Here is a 22,933-nt window from a genome sequence, read left to right on the forward strand (position 1 = left end):
GAAATTAACATTCCTGCTAAATCTAGAGCCTATATTTCTGAGAATAATATTAAAAGATATTACAAACTGAGAAAACCGGCCATTCGGGCTGTAAAAGAACAAGCAATTGATGTCCCGTCAGAGATACCAACAGCCTTGCCTCTAAAATGGTTGACTGAGAAACCAATATGGACAAAGCAATGGCCTTTAGCTGAGGAAAAGTTACAGGCTTTAGAACAGCTGGTACAAGAACAATTAGATGCTGGACATATAGAAGAATCTACCAGCCCTTGGAATTCTCCTGTATTTGTGGTTAAGAAAAAATCAGGTAAATGGAGAATGGTGACAGATCTCAGGGCCATCAACAAGGTTATTCAACCTATGGGCCCTCTGCAATCTGGAATTCCTTTGCCCTCTTTATTACCAAAAGGATGGCCTCTCATAGTTATTGATTTAAAGGATTGTTTTTTCACTATACCTTTGCAAAAAGAAGATAGAGAAAAATTTGCCTTCACAGTGCCTACTTATAACAATTCTCAACCTTCGAGGAGGTACCACTGGACCGTTCTCCCCCAGGGTATGTTAAATAGCCCCTCCCTGTGCCAATATTTTGTGAACCAACCATTACAAATAATATGCAAGAAATTTCCCAAATCTATAGTATACCATTACATGGACGACATCTTGTTATCCGATTCAAACATGGATACCTTGAACAGACTGTTTGAAGAAATAAAGATACTTTTACCTAAATGGGGATTGCAATTAGCTCCTGAAAAGATTCAGAAGGGAGATTCTGTTAATTATTTAGGTTATAAAATAGGTTTGCAAAAAATTAAGACACAAAAAGCACAAATTAGGAGAGATCGCCTACGGACTCTTAATGACTTTCAAAGACTGTTAGGAGACATTTCCAGTCTACGACCAGCTATTGGAATAACACCTGATTTAATAATTCATTTGAACAAAACCTTGGATGGTGATAAAGATTTAAACAGTCCCAGAGAATTAACAGCTGAAGCAGAAAAGGAACTGACAATGATTGAGGAAAAATTACAACAGGCACATGTGGACAGGGTGAATCCAGAGCTCGATTGTATTCTCGTCATACTACCATCAAAAATTTCTCCTACAGGAATTTTAATGCAGAGAGATGATATTATTTTGGAATGGATCTTTTTACCACATAAACCAAGTAAGAAACTGAAAACTTATGTGGAAAAAGTCTCTGAGTTAATTATAAAAGGCAAGCTGAGACTTCGTCAACTAGCAGGCATAGACCCAGCAGAAATTATAGTGCCTTTCACTGCTGATGAACTAAAGAAATTATGGGAAGATAATGAACCATGGCAAAGAGCTTGTGCTAATTTTTTGGGAGACATTAATAACAACTTTCCAAAAAGCAAGCGGCTTAACTTCATAAAGAGAACTTCTTGGATTCTTCCTCGAATTGTCCGTGATGCTCCAATAACTGGAGCCCGTACATTCTATACTGATGCTAATAAATCAGGGAAGGCAGGTTACAAATCAGAAGACTTGGATAAGGTGGAACAAAGTCCATATACTTCTGTCCAGAAGGCGGAATTATATGCCATTCTTATGGTGCTAAGGGATTTTAAAGAACCTATTAATATAGTTACAGATTCACAATACGCAGAAAGAGTTATTTTACATATTGAAACTGCTGAATTTATACCTGATGATACTGAACTAACCTCATTGTTTCTCCAGGTTCAAGATTTGATCAGGAACAGGCTTTGCCCTATGTACATAACACACATCCGATCCCATACGGGTCTGCCAGGTCCTCTAGCACAAGGTAATGCAGAAATTGATCAATTATTGATTGGTAGTGTCCTACAAGCCTCTGAATTTCATAAAAAACATCATGTTAATAGCAAAGGTTTGAAGAAAGAGTTTTCAATTACATGGCAACAAGCTAAGGAGATTGTAAAGAAATGCCCTACTTGCTCTTTCTATAACCAAACGCCACTGCCTGCAGGGGCTAATCCAAAGGGCACCCAAAGGAATGAAATCTGGCAGATGGATGTGTTCCACTTTGCAGAATTTGGCAAATTAAAATATGTACACCACACCATAGACACGTATTCAGGTTTTCAATGGGCTACTGCCCTGAGCTCAGAAAAGGCTGATTCAGTAATCACACATTTATTGGAAGTTATGGCCATCATGGGTATACCTGCTCAAATAAAGACAGATAATGGTCCAGCATATGTATCTAAGAAAATGAAACGCTTTTTTGATTATTATAATATAAAACACATTACAGGTATACCAAATAATCCTACAGGTCAGGCAGTTATAGAAAGATCAAATCGTACTATAAAGGATATGCTGAACAAACAGAAAGGGACTGAAAATACCCCCAGAAATAGATTACATAATGCTTTACTAACCTTGAATTTTCTTAACGCTAATGAGAAAGGAACGACAGCAGCAGAAAGACATTGGATAATGGAAAAGTCTGCTGAACTAAATCAACCGATTTATTTCAAAGATGTGCTGACCTCTCAGTGGAAGCCAGGAGATGTGCTACGTTGGGGAAGGGGTTTTGCTCTTGTTTCCACAGGAGAAGAAAAATTGTGGATACCATCAAAATTAATAAAGTTTCGATTTGAAGAGGAGAAACCTCTTGGAAAGGAGAAATGACAACTCATCCACAACGATGATATTCATACAGGTGGTAAGAAAAACATATAGAATGGGGGCAGGGTTCTGTTCTTATCTCCACAGGAAAACACTCATCTTTGAGAAATTCAAGGGACCCTGGATGTTTGGATACTGACAGATGGAAAAATACCTGCCCAATAGGAAATATCAAGACAACTGAATGGGTTGTGTAAGTAATATTAAACCATATTTCTAAATTTATAAAGCTGGTTTTGAAGTTGGACTCTGGCTCAGTCCCTCTCCAATTCCAAGCCTGTTAGTAAGAGAAAAACCCAGAGTTTCTGGAGTTTCTGTCTCATGTCAAGAGCCATGATATGGGACAGAAAGAAATATGAGTTTAGAAAACATCTTTGCTTCTCTTCATATCTATCATACTTTTCATTGAATATATCTATCATGTCTTTCATTGAATATATATATATATGTCTATATGATTAATGTTTAAGTTTTTCATAATGAACAATGAGTTTTTCCTGAAGTGACATTTGAAGTTTCCAGGAAGAAGATGGGGCCCCATAACAACAACTCCACCTGGTTGATATGACGTCATGATACTGATAGCGCTACTACAAGACCTGCTTTTGGTACCAGCTGCACAAGACAGTTCCAACTTGGTTAGCTGAAATGGTGCACATCTTATACAACATTTTGGCCAGACCTGCACGAAAATACTCAGAGACTATTTGCAATTTTAAAAGACATTATCTTGAAATTTAACCATCATTTTACTTTCACAGGATCCCCCAGAAAGAACGTCGCCCCTATGACAGCTGGAAGTAATTCTAGAGAACGACGTCCCCTCTCCCAGTAAAGTTTGCCCTTGGGTTTAGGGACATCATTTAGGGGTTGATTATAATTAGTATATGATTGAGGGTTGGGAGAGGAATTTTATAAGCTCAAGGATCATTTTGAAAAAAAAAAAAAGAGGGAATGATGGGATAATAGATTTATAATTGTGAGTTACTGCTTTTAGACAAATATATTGGTATCAATTCTTGTATATTGAAACAAAGTTAAATTATATTGACTATTGTACGCATGCATGTTTCTACCTCTGTTTAAAACATTTTTATGTATTGACATATATTGTATTGATATATATATATTGTATATATTTACCATATTGCAGTGTACATTTCTACCTCTGATTAAGATACTTATATAATATTTGTGTATTGATATATATTTACCTACTGCAATGTATATTTGTACATTGTTTATATTTGGAGGTCATTGTCCTCATTTGTTTCACAGTCGTTTATTGTCTTAGTCTTTAAGTTAGATAGATATTGAGAATTATATAGACTAATTGTCATCTAAGTTTGTCATTTATAATTAGACTTATCAGGTTCTTTAGATATATAGAGATTATACTCAGTATAGATAGATAATCTTCAACTTCTTCAAAGAGCTGTAGAAAATGGCCTTTAATCTAACTCAGAGTTTCGTGATAGTGAGACACAATTGCTCCTGGCAACACCGCTCTATTCCCGAGAGAATGTTGAGCACCGAAGACACTCCACCTGGAGCCTTTCTATTTTGGCAGAACTGGCCTTTGGGCAAAGAAATGCCCATACCTCAACCACTGACACAGATACAGAGCATGCATCAATGGATAAAACAGGACTGTCATATCCTGCCAAGACAGGGTAAGATAGTTTTGAAAAGTTCCTTGCCTTTAATAATGGTATGTCAGTTATGTTAGGCCTTAGCCAAAATTGGTTGACTCAACGTTGCAAACGAGACTTTGGGTGATTGCCCAGGTAGTCAGTTGTCTCTGTCAATTGTTGCACATTTTGGATATATCTCGTTTGTTGAGTAGTGTTTATTCCCTTCTCAGATCTTTGACTGAGTTGAAGATTATATAATTGTAGTTACTCTTTACATTATTTGGACTCCTTGAGATAGAATGTTTAGCAAAGCTTTTGTTCTCAATATTGTTTGTTATATTTATTATTTGTTGTTATTGTATGTAGTTGTATTTGGTTTAGTTCTGTCTTATTTAGACAAAAAGGGGAGATGTAGGGATAAGTCCCGCCCCTTAGGGGGCGTGTTCGCCTCGGGCTAATGTCTGCCTATAAATTTGGCGAGCAAGCTCTGAGCGCTTGCTTCTGCTTTCCTGGTCTCCGCGGGAACGGTGGTTCTGTAAGTCTATTTCTACATTAAAGCTATATATATATTTTTACACTCTGTCTGCATTCGTTTACGCCGCTACAAAATGCCATAAATTTCACTTCACTAGAGGGTCCTTCCCAGCTAACTTTTGATTCAAGGTCTGCACATTTTGCTTAATTTTGGTCTTTTACTTCCCAAGGGAAAGAGTCTTTAGTGGAGTTCTTTTGGATTAACTAATATAATATGCATGTCTCCCATGTATCTAAACAGTTTTCTAGCTGGACTTTATGATTTTGCAACAGCTCTCAGCAGTGCTTGATTGCATCTAAGACAAGCAGTAGACAGTAACATCCCTGAAGAATTTGGCTTTCACGACCCTCTCTTGAAAAGCACATATTCGTAGTTGGATGTATAGTTTCCTTTTCCTAAGAACTGATTTCTCCCTTAGTGGCCATGATTAAAATATATATTAAATGTTTTATAAAAACTCTATTTTTGTTATTAAAAAGCTTGGGTTAGTTTGCACTGTTCACAAACCAGTAATACTCAGGGGTGGGGATATATTTTACAATTTATTGGCAATAAACATACTAGTTCAGATGCCATTCTAATAGATATTTTAAAGCTTTAAATTTGATTCTGTGGTTTAGTACATATAAACTACATCAGCAGAATGTAAATTCTATAGTTTTAAAGGATTATAAATTTTAAGACATGGAAGCAGGGTGTGACGAGTCACTCTTGAAACAAGATTTCTGAGAATTTGAGGCTAGGCTGGGATTCATAGCAATACTTTAAGATCAAAGTCCATGAAACAGAAAAGACATGGAAATTTTTCTAAGAGCAATAAAGATATGATTTAATTCTGAGTACAGAGGAACAAACTTTAAGACACACATCTATTATTTATACATAAGATCTCTGATTGTCAGTCAGTGCTATGCCATGTAACCATCTTTCTGCTGCTCACAGCTCTAAGCACAAAAGATTTGTCCCTCCTGACTCCAGTTACATGCTTACAGAGAGAAACACACACACACACACACACACACACACACACACACACACACACACAAACACACACACACACAAACACACACACACACACACACACCCATTGGTAAATATTTTTTGTTATTAATGACCATAAGTAGTTGATAATGTAAAAGTTGAGAGCCTAGATTGCAGGGCTGAACTTCTGACTTCAGGCACACTCTGAACTTAGTGGTTTATCTAGAAGAAGCTCAAATGAATAGTTACATGGACTTTTCTGTGATTTATGGTCTTATAAACTAGGTCATAAGTAGGAAATAAGTGCCATTTGTCAACTCTCCAGAGCCAATGGCACAGAACTGGAAAGCATAGCTGCTAGGGCCAGTAAAGAAATACCTCCCACCACCCACAGGGAGCAAGGATCACTGCCCTTCTTTAGCCAGAAGCAGGAACTCCATCATGTTCCTCACTAAACATTACTATGCCAAGTCATTTTTCACTTCCAATTGGAAGTCTTAAAAAAAAGAACATGTCAAAATTAATGTTGAGAATTGATGTTGTGAATAAAAAATTGTGCCAAATTAACACTTCAGATTTAATTTTATGTGTGGTACTCTGCCAATGTACTTAGAACATTTGTAGGTTATTGGGAAATAGTTTCAAACTGCATCTTCTACCACCTTCTGCTCTTCCCCCCCTCTCCTTCATAGTGTCTCCTCTCAGACGTAGCTTGTGTGTGTGCATAGAACATGTATGTGCAGTGTATGTGTATGTGTGTATATCCATGTGAATATGTTTAGTGTGTTTGTGCAGTGTGTGTGTATCCTTGTGAGTATGCTCAGTGTGTGTGTGTAGTTTGTGTGTGTGTGTCTTTGTGAGTATGCTCAGTATGCTTATGTAGTGTATTTAAAAAGGTGGTGGCGCACGCCTTTAATCCCAGCACTTGGGAGGCAGAGGCAGGCGGATCTCTGTGAGTTCGAGACCAGCCTGGTCTACAAGAGCTAGTCCCAGGACAGGCTCCAAAACCACAGAGAAACCCTGTCTCGAAAAACCAAAAAAAAAAAAAAAGGAGTGTTTTAAATTCTCTTTAAAAGTCACAATCTACAGGATAGTAAATTGAAGAAAATGCAGCCAGTTTTCATAACTGACTCTTTCCAAGATGACAAATAAACAGAGCATTTGAAGTTTCTATAATTTCAATAAGCAGATGTATGAAATAAGCATCATTCTTAATATCATCAGTCAAAAAATTATTTTAAGTTATGAAATATTAAATTTTGCTTTTTGTTCAAGTCAGCTGCTGTCCTGAAATAGGTTCTGAACTGTTTCACAGAAAAGTTAGCTTCTTCTCTGTGGGCATAGTTTGACTCCAGGTCAAGGTATTACCTTTTATAAATTAAAATCATGACAAAATTGTTTCAAGAACATGACATTTTTATTTATTTTGGAGCAGATATTGAAATTCTGCTATTTTAAATCACTCACTACTCCATGATGGACTATATCATTATACTATATGTTATTCTCTGTGTTACACATATAATATTCATATAACTACATTTGGGAAGATTTAGGAGAACAACTGATCTTTTTTCTTCTTTGCAAAAAGAAGAACATAGGTTCCTTGAGAAGTGCTTGGCCTCTGCTGACTCAGAGAATGATGAAATCTTGTCCTTACTTATTTTACTAGTAGGCCAGGCATATCAGTGATATTTCTCTGTCTCATTGAGCTTATCTAGGGTCTGTATTCAGCTGAAGACTAATTTGTTCTCTCTGGAAGAATAACTTGAATGTTTGGTGAATGTATGTTTTCACAGTTGACCTCGAAAACACTCTTGAAATTTTAATGGGCTTTCTTGTCAATCATACAAATATCCAGACTCATGTTCTGCTCACGTGTCCTAGAGTCCAAGTCCAAGTGCTTTCAACATTACCAGCATGAAGTTTGTCCTATCTTAATGAACCACAGTGCTGTGCAGAACTGAATGCTTCTTTCCTGGTCCATGAAGCAGAATCTGAAGAAAAGAATGGAACTCTCCACAGGTGGGGAGCTAATGCAAACATCAAACTCTTGTAGGAAAGGAAGAACAAACAAATACAATATTCAGACGCAGCATAGCTAGAGGTATACTTCAAAAGTCAAATAAACCTTCTGTTTATTTATGTACTCACCCAACAAACACTGATGAACACCCATATGCATCCTTCCTATAAGATAGAAAAATAAAGACAAACAGATTGTGTGTTCTTGGCTCTAAAATTGAATTAGAAAGTCATCTCATCTCTGAAACACATTCCATAAGAGGAACTGTTACACAAAAATAGAAAAGTCTATGCCAATACCTAAATGCATGATATAGAAAAGCAATAATTTCTTGCATAAAAACTTCATTTAAGGCTTGCATGTTGGAAATGTCACACTAGTTGACAGTTTTCATTCTCTTAGTACAGAGCAAACATTGTTCTAAGCATTACGCACTTAAGGTTAATTATATAGTAAACAAAAGTTTAGTAGATTTTAAATAATTCATACAAACAAAATTACATAGCTATAAACTATTGGCATTAAGAATCAATCTCTTGAGTTATAACTAAAAAGCCATAGTTTAATTAAGAAATACTGCAAAGATTGGATTATAATATAGTAATACCATTTATAATTTGAAAAGTTGAGAATGACAAGTGAAAGTAAATGGCTGAGCAAAAAGGGCAGAATCGTGCACAGTTTAGGAAGCCTAAGTCACACTCATTCCACCCATTGAAATCATATCATTGACTTGCTGGTGCTATGCCAGAGCATGGTGCAGCTTCAAATAATGTGACATTGGAGCACAGACACAAATTGTAACACACATCAGGACAGATGACTTATGAAGGTACTTCTTATGTGTCATTACACTTAGAAGAAAGGCAAGACCTTTGAATTGTTAGTTGTTGTTTATTTTGTACTTTCTCCTGCCTTAGGCTCTTGGTAAACATCACTCATGAAATCCTTTGAGGCTAAAGAAAACCAGGCTAGAGAAATGAGATAGACAATGAAAAAGACTGGATCTGTCTTTTAATAAAAATGTTCTTTATCAACCAGGCCTGGTGGTATATAATTCCAGCTATCTTTGAGGCTAAGACAAGAAGATCCAAAGTTTATCGAATGATTTTATAGCCAGCCAGATGATCTTATCGAGACTTTGTCTGAAAACATGAAAAGAGGATTGTAGCTTTCATCAGTGTTGAAACAGTTGTATGTTATGGGTTCAATAAGAAAACGCAAACAAAGGAATAAATATATTTATTAAAATCAAAAAGTTAGTGAGAGTGGTGCTATCTGATGTGGGATAACCCTTTTGTATGCTGTGAATATTTTCTGCTCTTATTGGTTTATAATAAAAGCTGCTTTGGCCTATAATAAGGCAGAATACAGTCAGGTAAGAAAGTAAAACTAAATACAAGGAGAAAGATGGATGAAGTCAAGAGAGACACCAGCCAACCACCCAAAAAACAAGATGCCAGCAGACTGGTAAAAGCCACTGCCATGTGACAATACATAGATTAATAGAAATGGGTTAATTTAAATGTAAGAGCTAGTTAGTAATAAGCCTGAACTACAGGACAAATATTCTATAATTAATATTAAGCCTCTGAATGATTATTTAGAAATGGCTGTGGGTTGTCTAGGTTGTTTCCAGGTTCTGGCTATTACAAATAATGCTGCTATGAACACAGTTGAACAAATGTTTTTGTAGTATAATTGAGTATCTTTTGGGTATATTCCCAAGAGTGGTATTGCTGGATCCAACCTAGATGCCCCTCAACAGAAGAATGGATAAAGAAAGTGTGGCACCTCTATACATTAGATTACTACTCAGTGGTAAAAAACAATGACATCTTGAATTTTTCATGCAAATGGATGGAATTAGAAAACACTATCCTGAGTGAGATAACCCAGACCCAAAAATATGAATATGGTATGTACTCACTCATTAGTGGATACTAGCCATAAACAAGGAACATTGAGCCTATAATTCATGATCCTAGAGTGATGGAGGAAGGTCATTGGGTAAGTAATAAAGAAACTCCTTGGCCTCATGGGTTAAAACATAGGTGGGAGGAGTAAACAGAACAGAATGCTGGGAGGAAGAGGAAGTGAGCTCAGAGGCCATGCTCCCCTCTCCCGGGCAGATGCAATGAAGCAAGCTGCCAGGTCAGACATGCTGAATCTTTCCCGGTAAGACTGATGCTACACAGATTATTAGAAATGGGCTAGTCCAGGTGTGAGAGTTAGCTGAGAAGAGACTAGATATAATGGGCCAAGCAGTGTTTAAAAGAATACAATTTGTGTGTTGTTATTTTGGGACATAAGCTAGCCAAGGGGCCGGGGTGCTGGGGACACAGCCCCGCCACTCCTATTACAACAGAATGACGCCCAACGTGGGGCTCGAACCCACGACCCTGAGATTAAGAGTCTCATGCTCTACCGACTGAGTAGTATGGTGAAACCAAAAAAAAAAAAACCATATATAGATCCACCTGGAAATTGGAAGCAGACAAGATCACCTGACAAAATTTGGAAGCATGAGGGTAGGGGGTAGAAGGAAGGGGAGAGGGGGAAGTGGAGGGAAAAAGGGGAGGGTTGGGGAGAGCTTGAGGCAATGAGATAGCTGAGATGATAGAATGACAGTTATGAGAGCAAGGAAAGAGATATTTTGATTGAGGGAGCCATTTTGGGGTTAGCAAGAAACCTGGATCTAGAAAAATTTCCAGGAATCCACAAGGATGACCCTAGCTAAAACCATAAGCAATAGAGAGGGTGCCTGAACTGGCCTTGCCCTCTAGTCAGACTAATGATTATCTTAAATATCACCATAGGACCTTTATCTAACAACAAATGGAAACAGAAACAGAGACTCACATCAGAGCACTGGGCTGAGCTCTCAAGGTCCAATTGAAGTGCAGAAGGAGAGAGAGTATGAGCAAGGAAGTTAAGACCATGAGGAGTTCACCCCTGAGACAATGTGCTTGAGCTAATGGGGGTTCACCAACACCAAATGGACTGGGAATGAACAAGCATGAGATCAAACTAGTCCCCCTGAATGTGGTTGACAGTTGGGACAGACCTAGGGGCCAATGACAATGGCACTGGTATTTTTCTCTACTGCATGTACTGGCTTTTAGAGATCCTATTCTCTTTGGACGTATACCTTGCTCAATCTGGATGTACTAGGAAAGGCCTTGGGCTTTCCACAGAGCAGGGTGCCTTATTCTCTCTTAAGATTGGAGGGTGGTGAGAGGGAGTGTATGTGGAGGGAGTGGGAGGAGGAGAGGAAGTGGGAATTTGGATTGGTATTTTTTTAAGTAATAAAAAATAATTATGATGATGATGATGATGATGATGATGATGATGATGATGATGATGATGATGAAGTGGCTGTGGGATGGGGTGGGATGGAGAAACCTTCATTTACAGCCAACATTCATAGTCTCAACAATTGGGAAGCAGAGGCAGAAGGATTAAGAATTCAATGCCAACCTGAGCTATACAACAATTTCAAAACCTTATATGTTGGCAATGTGAATCAGGAATAATGAATTTTATCATACAACAATAGACAAGAACATAGGGGTGGAATGGACCACACAGCTGAATCTAGAGCTAGCAACATTATATACCTGAATGATTCTTTAATATTTTTAAATGTCTTTAAGTATATTTTATGTTTATCTTTGACATGATGGCATATCCTCTTTATAGATGGAGAAGCTGGAAAAAAGCTAAGTATTCTGCCATGGTAGTGCTGATGATAGTAACAGAACTCTTCAGAACCACAGATTTCATTATTCTGCCTGACTCATCTAGATGACTTTTGCCTTTAGAATTTTTTCCACTTAAGTTCCTGAACACCTCTTCTTAGAAGTAAAAATAAAATTTATCTAAAATCTGTACTTTTATTCCTCATGATGTAAAACTCTGAATTTGTTAACTTTTGACATTTGCCCATTTTTTTTAATGTGAAGAGCGGCCACTCTCATGTTGGTGTATGTCACAGAAGACCGCAGTGTAAGCGTGTTTTGCCGTATATGTTGAGTGAGAATCTACACATATAAGAACTACTGGAGCAAAGATGCGTCGCCATTGTCAGTAATCATTTTGTGATTAACGGGAAGATAGACCTCAGTGTGTTGTTTGCCAGCTGTGAGATCTCAGATGGGTTATTTCGCATCTGAATTTTTGAAATTTTCTTGTTTTAATTGGCAAACTAGGTATAGTACTAGAAGCTATTTCATTAGTCTGAGAGAGTTGAAATTGATTAATATGTTCTAAATCCCTCCTGCCATTTGTGGATTGGTTGTTTTCTTATTAATTGTGCTTTCTTTGTCTAATTTTACTGAGGTCTGGAAACATCAGACTACAAAAGTTCTCGCCTTGCCACAGAGGCTTACCTATAAGTTGGGATGTTCAATATTTCTGTAGTAAATACCTGCTCCTTTGGAGCGACCATTTGAACTGAGTCCAGTAACTGACAGGCATATGGTAGCTTCCAAAGATGATGTGATCGGCAAAGACATAGCTTAGAGTCTGCGCCCCTGTGCATGAGACAGTGTGATGATTGGCTCCTTTGTTAAGGCTGAGAGGTGGTCCCGGTGGCCTTCTGTCTTTGGCTTTTGCTCAGTGCCTGTGGACTGGAAGCCTGTGAGTGAACTGGTGAGACTGACCTACCCTCTCCCTGTAGCTCTTAGGGTCTGTTTGTTTTCTTGTACAGATCCCTTGGTAGAAGGTTGCCTCGCTCTCCAGAATGACATCTACATCGCTAGTAATTACTTTCCTAAAATGGAAAGGGAATTAAAATAAAAGCCTGAACATAGAAGGAGGTGGCAGGTTTTGGAAAGTGTATCGGCAATTTGAAACATGCATAATTAATTTTATCTTGAGATTAAGTTCAGCCTGTGTTTATGATCTGTGGGGGAAAAAAAAACCTCTAATGGGTTCTAAATAAATTCAGTATCAATTTAAACTATTAGAGGAAGTTAAATCAAAATAATTAGGATATTAAAATACTTTGTGCATTTGCAATCACTGCCTTATTGAGGCCCTGGATGTTTTCCAAGGAACAATAATAGCATGAATATATTAGGATGCTCACTTCCTTTAGAATGTGGCTGTTTACTCCTGGTAAGATGATTGAGAACTTGTGGGAAACAGAAAGCCAGGCTGATGTGTTGACATAGTCAAGGGAGTTGGCACTACATAAATGATGAATTATTTTGTGTATACAGATTGTAAACAGCATGGTGACATTCTACTGTTAAAATGGTTAAATTTGATTATTCTTTATATTCAATAATTGCTAATTCACACTATAGTAAAGGAGGTGTTAGCTCTGTGACATTTTCTATTACTCTAACATGCACCAGCAAATCTGACTGCTGTAAGTAAGGTAAATTTCAAAGGAGCTTAAAGCTTGCTTATTTGTATATTTTGCTTGAGGATTTAAAAATCACATACACCTTTTTTTCACTGGCAATCAAAGAACTCTTGCACTGTAAGTGATGTCTAATATGACATTCCCACTCCCTATGGCTTCTTGGAGCTTGTACACAGGTAGAAAACAACAAAAGATATGAAGATTTTTGAGATATGGCTCACTACTTTTATAAAGTAGAATCACATATTCATGTAAATAGTTCCGAAAAAATCTATAGAGTGATTTCCACGGCAGGCTGTCCATGAACATTGAACAGCTCATGAATTCATGGTCTCCAAGTGACTTCTTTAAAATATTTTAACATTTGGTATTTTTTTTTACTTAAGCATTTTTACTCATGTAAATATGTGTGCACGAGGATATATGTTTGTATGTGTATATACATATATTTTCAGTATTTTCTGAAAAATATTAATTAATAAAACAAATTTAAACTGATAAATGCTTTTCAAACTTACTTTATAATTATGGAAATATATGGCTTGTATTCCTCTTATTTTTTTCTAGAGAAAGATAAAAGACAGAGTTTCAATGAATTCAAAGTAATTTTTACTAAAACAGAAATATTAGATTGAATGTTCCTGAAAAAAAATCAGAGAAGATAACAAGAATTTGCATAAACAGAATCCTCCTACCCTTAGAGACATAATCAACTATAATTAGCAATAATATGCATGATTCAGTAAAAATGGTTTGATTACCATGAAGCTCAATGAAATGATAAAGTAACAAGTAAAATCAAAATTTATAAAATTATAAAAATGTTTGTTATACATGCTAATAACAAATGAGTAAAATACACCTGATTGTAATTTTTGAGTTTTCCCTTGCTTAAAGTACACTTTTCAGTTTATTGTGATATTGGAAATGCTCTGATTATCTGCCTCATTAGGAAGAGGTTGTCATAGCTTCAAATCAAACAAAACCATGCACATTTACATGGTTTTTTTTGTTTGTTTGTTTGTTTTTTTGAGACAGGGTTTCTCTGTGGCTTTGGAGCCTGTGCTGGAACTAGCTCTGTAGACCAGGCTGGTCTCGAACTCACAGAGATCCGCCTGCCTCTACCTCCCGAGTGCTGGTATTAAAGGCGTGCGCCACCATTGCCCGGCTCACATTTACATTTTCTAAAACAGAGCTGAGCACCAGCAATTGGGAAATTACATTTGCAAAAGCTTTTTATTTCACTTCAGAGGATTAGACAGTGACTCTAGCATTGATATTAACAAGTGTTTTAATGGATGATATTTTTCATGGCATGTCTAACATTAAAATGAAGGCTGCCTTTGTTCTAGCTCTTTGACTACTCACTAGTGTCCTTTTTTGTGAAATATGTAAATCAGTAATATTTCCCTTGTAATTTCTCATTAGGAGTAGTGATAGATCATCTGCATCTATCATAGTGCCTGGTAAGAAATGTGTACTCGATAAAATGCCACTAATAGGGAAACAAGATCATAGCCATTGCATTGCAATTACAGATATCCATATGATAAGATTCTCCATGGGTGATCTCCTGTCATTATTCATGGATGACTTTTATAATCTCCAAGTCTTCTGATTTCAGTGTTTAGGAGTGCTGGGTAGACAGTTTGGAGAAAGTCTTAGATAAGGTATGGTGTGGAGAGTGACATACAATATTCAGAGTTTCATCAGGGAAGAAGTTGGAAGATATAGAGCCTAGAATTCCTAAGGAACACCTGCTGTGGTGGTACCCATAGACTCATGCATTTGAAGGGCCCATATAGAATTGCACTATTGTTGGACAAAGTGTGTCACTGTGGCAGTGGGCTCTGAGGTATCATATGCTCAAGCTACACCCAGTGTGGGGCACACAGTGCTTCTGGTGCCTGCGGATCAAAATGGATGTAGAATTCTCAGCTCCTTCTACAGCACCATCTCTGCCTGCATCTCTCCATGCTTCTATCCGTGAAGATAAACCTCTGAAACTATTCAGCCAACCCCAAATAACTGCTGTATATTGAGAAAGAGCATGATTGCAGGGGTAGTTTAGCCATCTATCTACTAAGGAATAGTTCAATCGTTAATTACAAGTCACATAGAGTTTGTTGTGTTCATAAAAGTTTATTTTAATAAAAATTTATTTAAGCTTTTTAATGGTCCTCGAGGACAGAAATTGCCAATAATAATAATGATAATTACTGTTAGGTCTCAAGAAGTTCAACAGACAGTCCACATATTGAGAAATGCAATTAAGATGGGCTATCAGAGGATTTCTCTTAGTTAGATAAAAGCCAGAAGTCCTCAAAAACTTGTGAAACTTCTGCCTTTGGCAGAAGGCCCATAAGGTACCCACAGTAACCATAAGCATAACCAAGTCCATGCTGGCCTCCAGACTCCTTCAGTATCAAAATTATCTATTATACATTTCAAAGTTCATACTTGGTTCTGGCCCTTCCCTCTCCCCAGCTACTCACAATCTACATGATTTCCCCATCCCGCTCTTTTGTTCTCTTGCTATTCTGACTCTTTCATTTACTCTCTCTCTATTCTCTTACTATCACTTTTCCTCTCTATTTGTTCTCCCTTGCTGTCCTCCATATCCGTCTCTTTCTTCTCTCCCGTCATCTACTTTCTCTCTTGCTATTCTCTCTATCTCTGTCTCTTTCTTTCTCCATTTCCCTTCCTCTACTGCTATCTATCTCCACTTCCATAGCTATCTCTGGGCTATCCTCTTGTTTTCTTGCTATTCTCCCTTCTCTCTGTCCAGTCTGTTTCATTTTATCTTTGCTCTGGACTCTTCCATATGCCTCTGGATAGCTTCTATCTCTTAATCACAATAAAAATAAACCTTCTTATCTATAACAGAGTGACCATTTCAGTTGTTGCTTTACTGTATCCTTCTTGTGTACAATTACTGAGTTCATCTTATATATGGGGAAACTGAGGAAAAGAACTTGGAACAACTTGCCACAGAACTGCGATTTGAACCTAGATTACTTCATTGGAAAATATTTTTTATTTAAGGCCAAGATTTGTATATTCAAGTCATGAGTTATATTTAGGTATAGAAACTACTTCAAAGTTTTTATAATTGTCAGGCTTGCAAAAACCTTAGAAAAAATTCTATACAAATCTTAAATTTCAGTTCAAACACAAATTATTCAATAACAGTGAACATATTTGGGATATTCAGTCATTAATATCAAATGATTAGGGTACAGATGACTGAGTCATGATCTTATCTTCACAGTGAGTACTGAAGTGTCCCAGTAGGTGAAGGAGACTCGTGGATGCTTCTGAAGAGTCTGCAATTTAACTAAAGCTTTAAATTAGTTTGTTAATGGATGACCTTACAATTATGATGGTTTTTTTTTGTGAATCCAAATAAATAGTTTAAATTTCAATAGATAGAGATAGAGGCATTAAAGATCATCATATGTAGGAATAAGTCCAGCCCCTTAGGGGGCGTGTTCGCCTCGGGCGAATGTTTACTTATAAATCAGGTGAGCAGGAGCCTGCATGCTCTCTCTGCTTCCCTGATCTCCACAGGAACTGGTGGTTCTGTAGTCTATTTCCCCATTAAAGCTGTATATATTCTTACAATCTGTCTGAATTCATTTACGCCGCTACAATCGTAGATAAATGTGTTGTTTTGATAGAGTCAACACTTTAACAAATATAGGAGAATAAAAGGAAGAATTTAGTCTCTTTACAATTAGAATTATTGGAAGATAGAAAAGAAGAATATGGAAATATATTTGCATGCACTATAGCTGCTAATGTGTCTTGGTTTTCCATATTGTAATTACATGAGTTCATTTCCTAATCATTGTACATGTGTACCTGCATTTATGAGTACACATATACACCAACTTGTATAAAAACAACAATACCACATATACATCAACTTTCTGGAAGAGATAAAATATCACAAATATTTCTGCAGGATTGGATTTTGAAAGGATTTACTGTTGGTGCCCCCATAACAAAATTGTGAACAATCAAAGACAGAACTATAAAAATGTTGTTCCTTGTTTCATTTCTGAAATAAAAAAAATCATAGGAAATGGAGAGATGTGAATGAAACTGCAGAAAGTAAGAGATATTTTAGAAAAGGGGAATGGGATTATGGATGGCCGTGACTGGGAGCTGGAAAATACTCTATCACTCCCTCAGTTTAACTGTGATTCTTGCTGTGCTACAGGAAGAACACAAGCTCTTTGCAAGGGAATTCCATGCAAAAAAAAAAAAAATGGTTGAAGTAGTCATAGTTACTTTAAACTTACACTAGCTTTAAAAAACAAAGGGTTAGGCTCCATTATTGCTCGTAAGTAGAGACATCACTTTGTCTTTTTCTCATTCTAAAAATACAAACTATTATTTAAAACTCTCAATGCAATTTGAAGATGAGTTTATAGAAGGAAATTAAACACAATGCAAAATATTTTCCAAAGTGAAACTGAGGCATGATTCTCCTGGTCTAGGCTCTTAAGATTCCTTAAGAATCTTAAAATGCAGCTCCCCTAGAATTTTATTATATGTATCTACAGTGTTTAGCAGAGTTCACAGTTGGAATGGCAGTTTTACTCTTTGTTAATATTTTTATCAGAATCTGTAGCTGATTTCTTTCTAGGATGCATTGGAAAGCCCATACCTTGAATTTATTTTGGTCATCAACCTCTTCTGACATGGCACTATATTCATGAAGCTTGCCAAGCCAGAGCTTGGACCATAATATGTAGAAGGTCATTTCATCATGTCACTGTGTGTCTATTTATTTGATGTCAATGACTTAATTTAGTGTATTAAATCACAGCTATAAAATTTGCCAGAACAATTTTCCCTATCAACTATAAAGCATTAAAATAAGATTGCATATTAAAAGCCCACATTTATTATTCTTACTTACTTCCTTTCTTTCTGCTTCATTTTTCCCAAGGGGCTAGAAAAGTGGTTCAAAGAGGCTTGTCTTTGAAGTTATTTTAATCTTTATCTAGTCTTTCTTAGACTCATTTAATCTACTTGATTTTTAAGTTATGATTGTATCCTCTAGACACCAGTTTGTGACATCCTTCCAAAAAACTGTTCATTAAAATCTAATATTTACCTTCTAATACTGGTTTTCCAGCCAATAAAATAAATAGAAATTATAAACATCTTGTGAAGATTCAGAAATATTGGCATGTATATACAAAGGCAAACAGAGAAAGATGTTAACTGTGAAACTAGCTTTTCTTTTCATTCCATTGAAGTAAAGTTACTACACATATAGTTATATATATTTAATAAAAGAATATCATTCAGCCTCTCTCAATATTTTTTTATACTGTCATTAGTGCTCCTTTGAGTGGTGCCCAAGGGATAGCAAATCTAATTTAAACTTCATAGCAGGAAAGACATCAGGAAACTTTAGATTCATTATTTAGTTTGATGATCTGAAAAGATAGAGATACGTTTCTGTGATATTTGCTCTGATCTACCCAAGGTGTCCTGTAGTGGTAGCTTCTGTTCAGCTAAAATTTTAGATGGAATTTTATCAAGAGGACACTTCATTTATTAAAAAGTTGGAAAATTTCCCCGTCTCGTAAGCTCATTCCATGCCTAAGCAAAGCAATAAACCCTAAATTCCCTTGGCACTTGCAATGCAAGGGTGAGATCATGCATAATGCACAGCAGGAAGAAACCTACAGAGGCCTGGGTACAGATCTGTTCCCTGCTTGCATAGCCCAAGAGTAAAGACACAATCGGTAATGAAGATCAGCAAGAGATGGAACTGATCCTTAGAGGGAAAAATAGGCACACGACACAGTGAAAAGAGAAAAGTATCCAAGGATATAGAGATGAAATGCTGCAAGCCAAGATTCAGATCCAACTGTTTGATGCCAAAAGCATTTAATATACACAACCTCTCATTTTGTTACCAGCAAAAGAAGAGTCATGCCTGCCTAATTATCCCAAACTAACACAAAGGATACAAAAAACATTCTTCACGATTTATTGACTATTTTATGTATCAGTTTATTATTTTCATTTCATGTTAATCACACCTTTGAGAGTGGATTTGAAAATTTGATACCATTCAGTGACTAAATAGCATTCTAGAACACAGAGTTAAATGAAGCCCGTTCTTCACAAAGTAATAGTTCAAGTCTTCTTGTTAATCTGGTGGTTTGGAATTATGCAAATGTATACTTTATATGTCTTCCATATAGAAAATTTAACGGGAAATACGAGCTTCTTAAATAGGTTAATTAAACATTGTGGGTGGCACCATTCCCTGGACTGTGATATTATACTGTCTCAAAAAGAGCAACTGACCCGAGCAGAAGCATCCGTCTCCTTTTTCATCTGGCAGTGGAACCAACGCCACCAGCTCTTCTTGCTTTTGATGAGGTCTCCTGTCAATTATATTTGTAGCTTGCCAATTTTTCTATCTTATTCATGCATTACTTAGAAAAACAGATTATAATGTCACAAGAATATAGGTCAATCAAAATAGTTCTTGAGATCTCCAGAGCACATCCTACATGCTCTCACGAACTTACTCTGTTTTGTCTTTATTTGTCCTTCAATTTCTTTTCTGCAGAGGCCATCAAAAATTCAATATGCTCCATTTTTTCTGACCCATATCATTTTTTACTAATATTCACTTTTCACATTTTCCAATATAAGATGAGGAAAGACATTTCACTCCTCTACTGTTGACTGATTCTTCTTGAGAGTTATTTAAAGTGTGTTTATATTTTTAGTAATTATTGTAAAGTTCTAAGAAATCTACTCATCTATTCATGGCAGTTAGACAATGCAGTTGTAAGTGACCAAAAATATTCTCTACTTTATTCTGCTCTTCCTCTTCAGATTATTCAAATTACCTCAGACCAATTATTGTCTTTCAACTCTCTTTTTCTTGAGACAAATTATTGTCGAAATCTATTGGATTTACTTTATAACGATGCTTCTGAAGAAACGGACTCACTCATATTCAGATCAGACAAATTTAAAACCTTAAAATATCCTAATGTTTAACTTGATATCACCTTCTTTAAAGTTTATTAAAATATATACATTATTATTAACATGTTCTGAATTCAATATATTGCAATGTGTCAAAATATCTATACATAAATTGCAGTGTTGTTATGGAAGCTCTTCCTGTAATCTTTTTCATATATAATTTGTATTACATTTTATTATGAAAAGAACAGAGACAGAATTTGTCTTATTATCATCAAGTTTAGCGTTTCAATATTTTCAGTTTTATGGACAATAATTTACTGATTTGAGTCTGTTTACCTTGGTATATACCTCTAGCCAGGATCTTGGGACTGATATCAAAACTGACAGATATAAGTGATACCATTGTTGTACATGAGTTCGAACTGTAAGAAAAGTTTGTAATTATAATACATGAATACAATATCCCATCTCAAAAATATAGCAGCCATTATGTAGAGTGTGAACCTCCAAGCTGTGTAATTGATAGAACCATTTCCTTTAGCACTATAGAGATGAAAGGTTCATATTAAAATAGGCTACATGTTCTTGAAGACCCATTTGCAATTTTACAGTGTGGAAACCTTCTCTACCCTTTGAAATACTTTAATTTGGAAATTGAGATCAAGGTTGAAAGCACAACTTGTTAGATGCTTTAACTAGGATGCAAAGACCCAGAGTGAAGGTCTGATTTATTATGTAAATAAGGAGGCAGAATTATATATTCAGTTTAATTGTGTGGAATTTCTTTGTTTGATGGAGTGCCCAAGCGTAAAAATGAATATATCTGCTCCAGAAAGGAACGTATTTATGTGGGGTCAAAATACCAATGTTTCAGAACTGATTTATAGATTTGCTTGCTCTGTTTTAGGAAACAGTTCTTGAAGCAACGGAATTTTGTAATAATGAGAAAATTATCCAAAAGCTTTTAGCTACTTAGCTTAAGTGAAAGACGATATAATCTATTAAGACTGTAAAACCTATTGATTACTAGCTTTGATTACTGAAGTCATACAACCGAGAATCTTGCTGATTGATAAAACCCTCCTTCAACCACAATGTATTATTGAAGAATGGCTTTACAATAGTGCATCTCAGCATCTCAGGTAAGCACTGCTCTCTCAAGGGACACAGGAGATGATTCACACAGACCAATGTCCTACAGTCAGGTCACAGCCACAGATCTCCGGCAGCTGTCGGTCACATCACAGCAATGTCAAAACTTACATCCCACATCCAAAAATCTGACTTGGGTGCAAGAATTGTCCATACACAATTTTCCCCCTAAGTCATCTTTTTTTTTTTCATATTGCAAATAGTGCCTTTTAGCAAAATGATCTTTATGGAGTAAGGTCAGGAAAATGACCTTTCTTTCACAAGGAGCACCACATGTGCTAGAAATCATCACTGGAGAAGTCATGAATATGGCGGCAGTCACAGCTACCTCTGGGTTGCTCTGAGCTATGTGAAGAATCTTAAGTGAATTTGCATTCCTTCACATAGATTTCATAGAGGGGGCAACACATTTGTTTTGTAGATAGGAATTCCTTGGAAGATTTCCGCTTCCCAAGACATACAGCTAAGAAATTGCAGGGCTATGATTCCGGAACTGATTCTGTTTTTCATTTATTTATTTAGTATACCCAGAAAGATGGGGCATCATTGATTTCAGACCTTGATGTTTGAAAATGGAAAGAAGGGTTGCATTATGAATAGGAAGTGGCCCCACGATCGATGAAAAATATGTTTATTCACGGTTAAAATACCAATGTACTATTAATATCGATAATCTGATAGTTTTCTTTTATTTAATTTCACAAATCAGACCAGTGATGACAACTTAGTAAATGCTGTTGTATTTATTGTACTTAACTAATATCCAAACTAAGCCAGCTTCATTTGTTTTCCTGAACACGATGAAAATTTATTTATTTATTTATTTTTTATTGTGAAAAGGAAAAAAAAGTATCCGCCTCCTCCCAGCCTCCCTTTTCCCTCCGCCTCCTCCCACCCTTCTCTCCCTCCCCCCACTCCTCTCCCGCTCCCTCTCCAGTCCAAAGAGCAATCAGGGTTCCTTGCCCTGTGGAAAGTCCAAGGTCCGCCCCCCTCGGTCCATGTCTAGGAAGGTGAACATCCAAACTGGCTAGGCTCCCACAAAGCCAGAACATGAAGTAGCATCAAAACCCAGTGCCATTGTCCTTGGCTTCTCATCAGCCCTCATTGTTCTCCATGTTCAGAGAATCTGGATTTATCCCATGCTTTTTCAGTCACAGTCCAGATGGCCTTGGTGAGCTCCCAATAGATCAGCCCCATTTTCTCAGTGGGTGGGTGCATCCCTCGTGGTCCTGACTTCCTTGCTCATCTTCTCCCTCCTTCCGCTCCTCATTGGGACCTCGGGAGCTCAGTCCAGTGCTCCAGTGTGGATCTCTGTCTCTATCTCCATCCAACACCAGATGAAGGTTCTAAGGTGATATGCAAGATATTCGTCAGTATTGCTATAGGATAGGGTCATTTCAGGTTCCCTATCCTCAGCTGCCCAAGGGACTAACTGGGGACATCACCATGGGCTCCCGGGAGTTACTCTAGAGTCAAGTCTCTTGCCACCCCTAAGGTGGCTCCCTTAACTAAGAATTGTGCTTCCGTGCTCCCCTATCCAACCTTCCTTTATCCCAATCCTCCTGTTTCCCCAAGTTCCCCCATCCTCCCCTTCTCCCTTTCTCTCC

This window comes from Microtus oregoni, unplaced genomic scaffold (genome assembly GCF_018167655.1).
Source record: "Microtus oregoni isolate MIOR12 unplaced genomic scaffold, Mior012 000012F_ref0000307, whole genome shotgun sequence".
Classification (NCBI taxonomy): Eukaryota; Metazoa; Chordata; class Mammalia; order Rodentia; family Cricetidae; genus Microtus; species Microtus oregoni.